Raw genomic sequence first — 10,981 nt, forward strand, 5'->3', positions numbered from 1 at the left:
GCAGCAGAGGGAGACAGGAGACGCAGCGGAAGAGCAACCCGACCGCAGACAAGCTTGTTTTGAAAAATAAAGTAAGTCAAACCTGCTTGAAGTCATGTCCTTCCTTGGTGGTCCATGGAACCCGCAGGATGATGGCTTGAAACCGTCACAGATAGATAGATAGATAGATAGATAGATAGATGGATGGATAGATAGATAGATAGATAGATAGATAGATAGATAGATAGATAGATAGATAGATAGATAGATAGATAGATAGATAGATAGATAGATAGATAGATAGATAGATAGATAGATAGATAGATAGATAGATAGATAGATAGATAGATAGATAGATAGATAGATAGATAGTAATTGATTGATTCTTTCAGGAGAGTTCCTTCATCACGCTAGCTTTTGTTAGCGGTGATGCTGTTGATGTATTGTATCCGCCTACGGTGTGTAGTGAAGCCTGTTTAGGGATTGCTTGTCCTGCAGGGATGATACTTGTAAGAAACTTACTTTATTTGTCGCCATGGAGGCGAGGATTAGTGATTTAGAAGTAGCTAAAACACGGATGGATGTTAGCCACTAGCTAGCTATGTTTAAAGGCCTACTGAAATGAGATTTTCTTATTTAAACGGGGATAGCAGGTCCATCCTATGTGTCATACTTGATCATTTGGCGATATTGCCATATTTTTGCTGAAAGGATTTAGTAGAGAACATCCACGATAAAGTTCAGTGGGAGCGATTCAGATGTTATTAGACACATTTACTAGGATAATTCTGGAAAATCCATTATCTTCTTATTGTGTTACTAGTGTTTTAGTGAGATTATATAGTCGTACCTGAAAGTCGGAGGGGTGTGGCCACGGGGTGTGGTGACCGCCAGTGTCTCTGAGGGAAGCCACATTTCTCGACGAGGGCCGGGCTGAGCTTTTTTTCCCCCTCCTCTACTATGGAAGTATCCCACGTTCAGGGGCGGCCGGTCAGAGGAGGCAAGAGAATCAAAGTTGCCTCTTTGGACAGGTGCACAATGTACGACGCAAGCTCCGCTCATGTCTACGGTAAGAGCCTACTTACAACCACAATTTTCTCACCGAAACATGCCGGTTGACATGTGGTAGAGAACCACGTTCGCTTGACCGCTCTGTTCCATAGTAAAGCTTCACCTTCGGGAATGTAAACAAGGAAACACCGGCTGTGTTTGTGTTGCTAAAGGCAACCACAATACACCGCTTCCCACCTACATCTTTCTTCTTTCACGTCTCCATTATTCACTGAACAAATTGCAAAAGATTCAGCAACACAGATGTCCAGAATACTGTGTAATTATGCGATTAAAGCAGAAGATTTATAGCTGAGATCGGGCTGGAACAAAATGTCCGCTACAATCCGAGACGTCACGCGCACGCGTCATCATACTTGTTATAATATCGACGTTTGAAATTGCAATTTAGTAAACTAAAAAGGCCGTATTGGCATGTGTTTCAATGTTAATATTTCATCATTGATATATAAACTATCAGACTGCGTGGTCGCTAGTGTCATGCCTGTTAAGCAAGGTTTATGTTTTGTCAGTTTTTTTAATGTTTTTGGACTCTGGCTTCACGTTTTGCATTTCCTGGTTTTGTTTGTTTCCATGCCAACCCATTGATTTTCACCTTGCCATCCAAGTCACGCCCCGTCCCTCAGCTCTCACACCTGTTCCTCATTACCACTGCTACTATTTAAGTCATTTGCTTTCTGTTCGTCGTTCTGGGAACTTTGCTTGCCTGCTTGCCTTCATGCCTTCACGCACGCACGCTACCCTTCCTGCACCTCCTTCATGTGAAGTGTGTGAATTATATTTATATAGCGCTTTTCTCTAGTGACTCAAAGCGCTTTACATAGTGAAACCCAATATCTAAGTTACATTTTAAACCAGTGTGGGTGGCACTGGGAGCAGGTGGGTAAAGTGTCTTGCCCAAGGACACAATGGCAGTGACTAGGATGGCGGAAGGGGGAATCGAACCTGCAACCCTCAAGTTGCTGGCACAGCCACTCTACCAAACGAGCTATACCGCCCCTCGTCCATAGTTGCATGTCAAGTAAGTTGTTGTAGATAGTCATAGTTAAATGCTTTTGTGCTAAGTCCTCTTGTTTATGTCCATAGTTCATTCATGCCATCATGCAAGTGTTTTTGTTTTCCTGTTTGTATTTTGTAGCCAAGTTCTGTACCTCCTTGTGAGCGCCCTTAGTTTGTTTATTTTCTATTATTGTGTTTAAATAAACAAATATGTACCTGAATTCTCGTCTGGCTCGTGCCAATCATCCTTTGCGTGGGAAGAAGCAAAACAAATCCAAGTCGGGTTGGGGCGGCATAGCTCGGTTGGTAGAGTGGCCGTGCCAGCAACTTGTGAGTTGCAGGTTCGATTCCCGCTTGTGCCATCCTAGTTACTGCCGTTGTGTCCTTGGGCAAGACACTTTACCCACCTGCTCCCAGTGCCACCCACACTGTTTAAATGTAACTTAGATATTGGGTGTCACTATGTAAAGCGCTTTGAGTCACTTGAGAAAAGCGCTATATAAATATAATTCACACTAAGTCCATGTGTGACAGGTAGTAGTGGGTTTCAGTGGGCCTTTAACACACCTCTTGTAGAGCTACATTTAGTGTTACACTGTACCTCCACCTTTTATTTTTAGTTTTTAAGCCAAAATGTGTCTGTTGTCGGGCTTCACGGTGGCAGAGCGGTTAGTGGGTCTGCCTCACAATACGAAGTTCCTGCAGTCCTGGGTTCAAATCTAGGCTCGGGATCTTTCTGTGTGGAGTTTGCATGTTCTCCCCCCGTGAAATGCGTGGGTTCCCTCCGTGTACTCCGGCTTCCTCCCACTTCCAAAAGACATGCACCTGGGGATAGGTTGATTGGCAACACTAAAAAATTGGCCCTAGTGTGTGAATTTGAGTGTGAATGTTGTCTGTCTATCTGTGTTGGCCCTGCGATGAGGTGGCGACTTGTCCAGGTGTACCCCGCCTTCCGCCCGATTGTAGCTGAGATAGGCGCCGGCGCCCCCCGCGACCCCGAAAGGGAATAAGCGGTAGAAAATGGATGGATGGATGGGTGTCTGCTGTCCCTTTTCTGTTTGCACACACCGTGTCTGCTTGAAAGTACTCTGTGATTGTGCGCTGCCGAACATGCTCCTCTTGTAGAACCAATGACATGACAAAGGGAAGCGATAGTTTTTAGAGGCGATTTAGTCCCGATTATGATCCATTAGTATCGCGGTACTTTACTAGTTAAAAGTTCCTTTCCTTGGACTTGTGCACCCTCAAAAAGAGAAGAATAAAACTTTGGAAAGAATCAGATTCAATCAACAATTTGGGACCGTTTTTAGTACATCCTGGTACGTAGTTTGCCTTTCGGGTGTGTTTTTTGTGATGTCACCACAGTAGTGTACTCATGATACAAGTGGGATGATGACAACGGAATTACAAATGGAAAAAAAAAAATCATCAATTTCCCACAATTACGCAGCCTTGTATTGCCTCAGAGTTGGGAGATTGAAAAGACTCCCGGGATGTGACCCGAGTGTGTCCTGCGAGGCGAGCTGTGCACACACATTAGGCAATCAGTGAACAAACACAATAAATTATCTCTTGGAGGTTACACTGACATTGTGGGGAGGGGGAAGGGGAAAATCAAGCGTTTAATTGGAAAAGATAACTTTACTGCGGTGTAAAGCTCGGTGCGTTTAGGAAGAAAACACCTGAGTCATGGCAGGAAAGCAGACAGCCGACTGAAGAAAGGAAGAAAAAAAAGATGCCGGGATGAATTTGGAGAGCCGTCCGATAATGCCTTTTTTGCCGATATCCGATATAGTCCAACTCTTAATTACCGATTCCGATATCAACCGATACCGATATATACAGTTGTGAAATGAACACATTATTATGTCTAATTTTGTTGTGATGCCCCGCTGGATGCATTAAACCAGGGGTGTCCAAACTTTTTCCACTCAGGGCCGCAGACTGAAAGATCGAAGCAAGCGGGGGCCATTTTGACATTTTTCTATTTTAAAAACTAATACAATATATGTATAACTAATATACATTTAGGCCTCCACTCAAGCTTGATCCCGGGGACCCCAAAGGGTTTTGGTCAAAAAAAAATATTAAAAATGTGTCATTATTCAGTATGATTTTGTTTTATTATCATTCATGTTTTAAATCTCATTAGGTCCATCTGTCAATATACTGTTTTAAGTTGTATGCTCTTTTTGTCAAAGAAAACCCTGTTTTTTGATGGAAAAAAAACACAAAATAGTCAATATTATCACCCAATATTTTTTTAAGTGGAATATTAGAGATTATATAATAATTGGAGCCTTAAAAAAGTCAATAACTAATAACATCATTGATTTTAATTCATTATTATTTTTGGAGCAAAGACACTTAAAAACAAATCACACTAAAATAAATTATAAATTTTTTTTAATGTTTACTTTTAACACAATAATCTCGAGATCAACTTCAGATCCATCCGTCAATTATAAGTTTTATTGTTGTTTATGTTCTTTGTTTGTTCATTTTAGGCCCTTCTTTAAAAAAAAAACAGGTCAGTTTTTTCTATGGCAAACACAAAATATGCAACATTTTCCCCCAAAAAATATCTCAAAGTGGAAAATTTAATGTGACATAATTGGAGCCTTGAATAGGTCAATAATTCATAATGACATTGATTTTGATTCATTATTATTTTTTAAAGAAAGAAAGAGCCTGCATGGCAGCTTTGTGTTATTGGAGTCAACATTGCAACATTTTCTTGTTACATTTCACTCGTTTGCTCCTTCATATCACTTTTTACATTTTAAAAATTTTTCAATTGTATTTTTAAAATGTGCCTTGGGGCCGTTAAAAAATTACCTGTGGGCCGCAAATGGCCCCCGGGCTGCACTTTGGACACCCCTGCATTAAACAATGTAACAAGGTTTCCAAAATAAATTAACTCATGTTATGTCAAAAAAAATGCCAACGCGGCACTGCCATATTTATTATTGAAGTCATAAAGTGCTTTTTTTTTTAACATGCCTCAAAGCAGCAGCTTGGAATTTGGGACATGCTCTTCGTGAGAGCATGAGGAGGTTTAGATGGGCAGGGTTGAGATAAGGAGGTGTATATTGTAACGTCCTGGAAGAGTTAGTGCTGCAAGGGTTTCTGGGTATTTGTTCTGTTGTGTTTACGTTGTGTTACGGTGCGGATGTTCTCCCGAAATGTGTTTTGACATTCTTGTTTGGTGTGGGTTCACAGTGTGGCGCATATTTGTAACAGTGTTAAAGTTGTTTATACGGCCGTGCTCAGTGTGACCTGTATGGCTGTTGACCAAGTATGCCTGGCATTCACTTGTGTGTGTGAAAAGCAGTAGATGTTATGTGATTGGGCCGGCACGCAAAGGCAGTGTCTTTAAGGTTTATTGGCGCTCTGTACTTACGCTCGTGTACACAGCAGCGTTTTAAAAAGTCATTTATTTTACTTTTTGAAACCGATACCGATAATTTACGATATTGTCAGAATGGGGGCTATGGTGGGTTTTTTTTTCCCGGAATGTAAAGGAAGGTGACGGGATATGCCGTAAAGGTAAATACAAATTTTAATTTACATATTTTAAAAAAAGCGCATACTAAAGGCGCGCACAAGGCGGAGAACAAACGTGGATAAAAAAACAAAAAAACTACCACAAAGGCAAAAAAAAACTTAGGACATGAAAAACTCGCTAACTATGACTTGAACATCCATTGCTTTCGGTCCCCTAGAGAGGGGGGGTCGCCCACATCTGAGGTCCTCTCCAAGGTTTCTCATAGTCAGCATTTTCACTGGCGTCCCACTGGATGTGAATTCTCCCTGCCCACTGGGTGTGAGTTTTCCTTGCCCTTTTGTGGGTTCTTCCGAGGATGTTGTAGTCGTAATGATTTGTGCAGTCCTTTGAGACATTTGTGATTTGGGGATATATAAATAAACATTGATTGATTGATTGATTGAACAAAGAAAACTTACGTGCAGGGCATGAAGCTGGAACTATGGCATGAAGAGAATGAACAGAGCATGGAACAACAACAACAGGGTGATGACGCCAGGCCGACTGCCTGGCAACTACAAGCTTAAATAATCGTGACATGATTAACACGGGTGCGTGAGTTGTAAACAAATCAGGTGCGTGAGTCCAAATGAGTACAGGTCAAATCAATTAGTTGTCATGGAAACCAAACAAGGGAGTTAAAAAACAGGAACTAATGGAGTTTTAAAGTAACATAACACAACTGAACCAAACATGATCACAAAACATGACAGATATTACCTTTTAAAGCATTTATCGGCTGATAATATCAGAATGCCGATATTATCGGACGTCTTTAATATATATATATATATATATATATATATATATATATATATATATATATATATATATGAAATAGTGTGATGTTGTTGCGCTATATTGTGAACGAGACAGGGTGTTATGTTTTATTTTGAAGTATTGGTTTTATTTTGAAAAACCGGAAGTCCGGTGCGGGAAGTGACTTTGCTGTTTTTTCGGATGTTCACTTCCTCTTCTTTGAGACTTTTGATGAGGAGTTAATAGTTCTTCACTGCGCCGTGTTTCTTAGTGTAAATATTATTTCTAAACCTTCATAATACTTTAAAAGTTAAAACATTAATGTTGTAGGTATAAATGATGTGTTGTTTTAAATATTTTTTATGCACAATTTTGTTAAGTAAGGATTAGAGCGTCGACTGTTTGAAATGTTTGGTCGTAATTAAGTATTGTATTCACGCAGGTATCAGTCCGCCAGAAAGTAGAGACCTGTGTATGTGCTTCATGTTTCCAACACAGGTATGTGGATTTTTGCATTATTATTTTAATTTTTTTTGTGATAAAATGTTTTTGTTAATGTAATTTAAATTATTATCTTGAAAGGGAATAAGCAGTAGAAAATGGATGGATGGATGAATGAATGTTTATTTCCTCTTCTTTCGGACTTTTGATGAGGAGGTATCAGTCCGCCAGAAAGTAGAGACCTGTGTATGTGTTTCCAACACAGGTATGTGGATTTGTGCATTATTTTATTTTTTTTTGTGATAAAACGTTTTTGTTAATGTAATTTAAATTATTTTTTTGAAAGGGAATAAGCGGTAGAAAATGGATGGATGGATGGATGAATGAATGTTTATTTCCTCTTCTTTCGGACTTTTGATGAGGAGGTATCAGTCCGCCAGAAAGTAGAGACCTGTGTATGTGTTTTGTGTTTCCAACACAGGTGGCCAATAAATGATGAAACGACGTAATGGTTGCGTGTCTTTAATTTTTTTCAAAAACTACACAACGCAGAATAAAACTCGCTACACATATATATACACACAGATATGTACAGTATATGTATGTATATATACATACACATATATGCATACACATACATCCATACAAACTAGGGATACAACAAAACTGTGACGTCTCAGTGGCATTGTGGTGACGAGTTGTTCTCTCGTGGGTGCAGCGAAGATGGAACACAGCATGAGGGTAAGGATAATGATTTATTTGCACACTAAAGAACACTATAAAACAGACTAGGAAACAAAACACTTTGCACGAAGGCACTAATAAACAAAACAGCAGAACTAGCTTGGGAGCTAGAAAGAACAAAGGGCGCTAGTGCGGAAGCTAGGGACAAAAACAAACAAAATAGCATAGGAGCTAACAAGTATACAAAAATAGATTTACCACAATGTTGGAAGAGTGGCGTCAGCTGTTGCGTGTAGCAAGCAAGAGTCCAAGACTGAATGTCAAACAAAGGCGGGCATATATCGGGAGATAAATCAGGAGGCAGGTGTGCGTGATCACACGGAAGGCAGGTGACACAAGTGCGTTGCTAGGACAACAGAAATAAACCAGAAAGTACCACAAAGAACTGAGGAAGACACATACTAGACAGAATGTGATAAACAGAACCAAAACCAGAATATGTCAAGATCCAAGACTTGGATCATGACAAATACACGTATTCATGTTGAATCTTTCCATACAATGGTCTCGGTTCCGTTCGGCACTTAAACAAGTTGAAAAACTTATTCGGGTGTTACCATTTAGTGGTCAATTGTACGGAATATACACTGTACTGTGCAATCTACTAATAAAAGTTCCAACCAATCAAATCAATTGAGGGGTTCCCCTGTATCTTTATTTATTTTACGTTTGTCGCTTTTTTTGGGAGAATCCCCATCATAATCAACACTTAAACCATACTTGCCAACCCTCCCGGATTTTCCAGGAGACTCCCGGAATTCAGGGCCTCTCCCGAAAACCTCCCGCGACAAATTTTCTCCCGAAATTCAGGCGGAGATGGAGTCCACGCCCCCTCCCGCTCCATACGGACCTGAGTGACGAGTGTAAAGAGCGTGTCTGCCCAATGACGTCATAACTGTAGAATGATCGAGGGTGAGTTCTTGGATTCTTATGTGGGTTTATTGTTAGGTAGTTTCATTAACATCCTCCCAGCGCGGCAACAACACACAACAACAGCAGTCCGTTTTTGTCTACCGTAAAGCAGTTCGTCTTCCATAAACAGCAATGTTGTGACACTCTTAAACAGGACAATACTGCCATATACTGTACATGCATATGGTTGGAAAAACAAGGATGGTCAATTCAACCCTTAACTCAACAATGAGTAGATGAGTGTTATGTGTGTGTAAATGTGTAAATAAATGAACACTGAAATTCAAGTATTTGTCATGACGCGGGGTCGAACCTACATTTCCTCGGCGGCTGGAGTTGCGTGCACCTCTGCTGACAGCGCACTCAGACACGTCCTCACTCATGCTGAGTGCAGCACACCCACGCAGCAACGAGCCTGCAGCCTATCAAGAATCAACACACCTGGATTTGATGAGAGGGAGCTGCATAAAGACCAGCAGACCCGAGGGAACCTTTGCCAGAACGTAGCCAATCTTTCACAGTAAGCGTCACGTCTGGCACCCCCCCCTCGTTCCTTGCACGCCTTCCCTGTGCTCTTCCTGGTTCCCGTGTTTTGATATCCCTTGTGTCTTCCTCAGTGTCTTCCCTGTTGCCTGTGATCGTCCCTCGCCTCACGACATCCACCCGGATCTCTGCTTGCCACCCTCGACCCCAGCTTGGACTCGGACATTGTTGCCTCTCTCCAACCCCCGACCCCTCGCTTCCCTGCTGACTACCTCTTCGTCTTGCCCCTTGGATTCGAGGAAAGATTCACACAACAACCCCTGGTAAGACTTACATTGTTAATTCCACACATCGTCCGCACTCATTCACTTGTGGTAGCATACTCACCTCACACACTCATCAAGGTTTTCAAAAACCTGATAAACCGCAGTTCTGCCTTGGTGTTGCCTCCTTCCCTCTGCCCGGTACACAACAATATTTCTTATATATATATATATATATGTATGTGTATATATATATATATATATGTATGTGTGTATATATATGTATATATATGAAGAGTTCATATGCAAAAGCAGATAAATCCATTTTGACCGATTCTGTATATTAACGATTTTCTGCCTGCTGGTGTTGTCGGTACATATACAAGCATACAATGGTTTATTTAATATCAACATAAGCAAGTCATGAAAGCCTAAACTTTTAAGAAATGCTGATGTAATGAATGGCTTTCAAATAAGAGTGTTTGATGTGGTTTTACGTCAAAAGCAGATATATCCAAATTATGATATGTTGCAAAAACAGATATCTCCAAAATCGTTTTCTTTGCGGTCGTTATTTCGCATAATATTCAAGATAAAGGTAGAGAGAAAAACAGAACGTGAAATTTATCGAAAGCCACATTTCAAGGTAACAACTGTTCACATTTATTTACTTCATTATTTAACAGTTTCGATCCCTTGGTACGTATAAATCTAGCTGTCCCTGCGAACATTGTTTTTTCGTACTTGCTAACCGGACATGCTTTTTTGGAACTGTGACCTCACATATTTACCTTGTGCTTTTCAGCACAAAATGAAAAAACAAAAAAACAGTGTTGCAATGAAGACAATGTTTTATTAATAAAAACAAGCACAAATGCTCAACCTGGTTTGCCTATCAAAAACACTCCTGTGCAGACAACAGCTCACTCATCATCGCTATCGACATTAGCTCCATGCTCGACAACATCGTTTAACGCAGCGGTGTAAAACTCACGGACACACGTGCTAGCGCCAACATCAAATAACTTCAACACGTCAGTTTTTTTCGCTGGCTTAACAATGTTCACAGGAGAAGCTTCCAAATTATTCATGCGTGGATAACAACACTGAGTGAGTCCGAGCGCGCTGCCATTTTGTTTGTCACGTGATCCCGTACTGCAGCGCTGGTTGGGCAAACGGATATATCGGCTTTTGTGATAAATGATCCATGGCGCTTATCGGCCTTTGCAATAAATCGCTGAACTAAATGACGTTAAAAGCGGCATTTGTCTGCATTTGCAAACAAATTGATTTTGGTATACCACAATAGAAGTGGTGGACTATATATTACCGAGGCTGGGCTAAACTTTATCAAAATGGCGTTTATCGGTTTTTGCGTATGAACTCTTCATATGTATGTGTGTATGTATATGTATATATATGTATGTGTGTATATATATGTATATATATGTATGTGTGTATATATATGTATATATATATGTATGTGTGTATATATATGTATATATATGTATGTGTGTATATATATGTATATATATATGTATGTGTATATATATATATATATATATATATATATATATATATATATATATATATATATATATATATATATATATATATATATATGTGTGTATGTGTGTGTATGTATGTGTGTATATATATGTATGTATGTGTATATATATGTATGTGTATATATATATATATATATATATATATTATATATATAAAATACTTGACTTGGTGAATCTAGCAGTAAATATAGAATGGATTTTATTGATCCCTGGGG

Source organism: Nerophis ophidion, linkage group LG02 (assembly GCF_033978795.1).
Source record: "Nerophis ophidion isolate RoL-2023_Sa linkage group LG02, RoL_Noph_v1.0, whole genome shotgun sequence".
Lineage (NCBI taxonomy): Eukaryota > Metazoa > Chordata > Actinopteri > Syngnathiformes > Syngnathidae > Nerophis > Nerophis ophidion.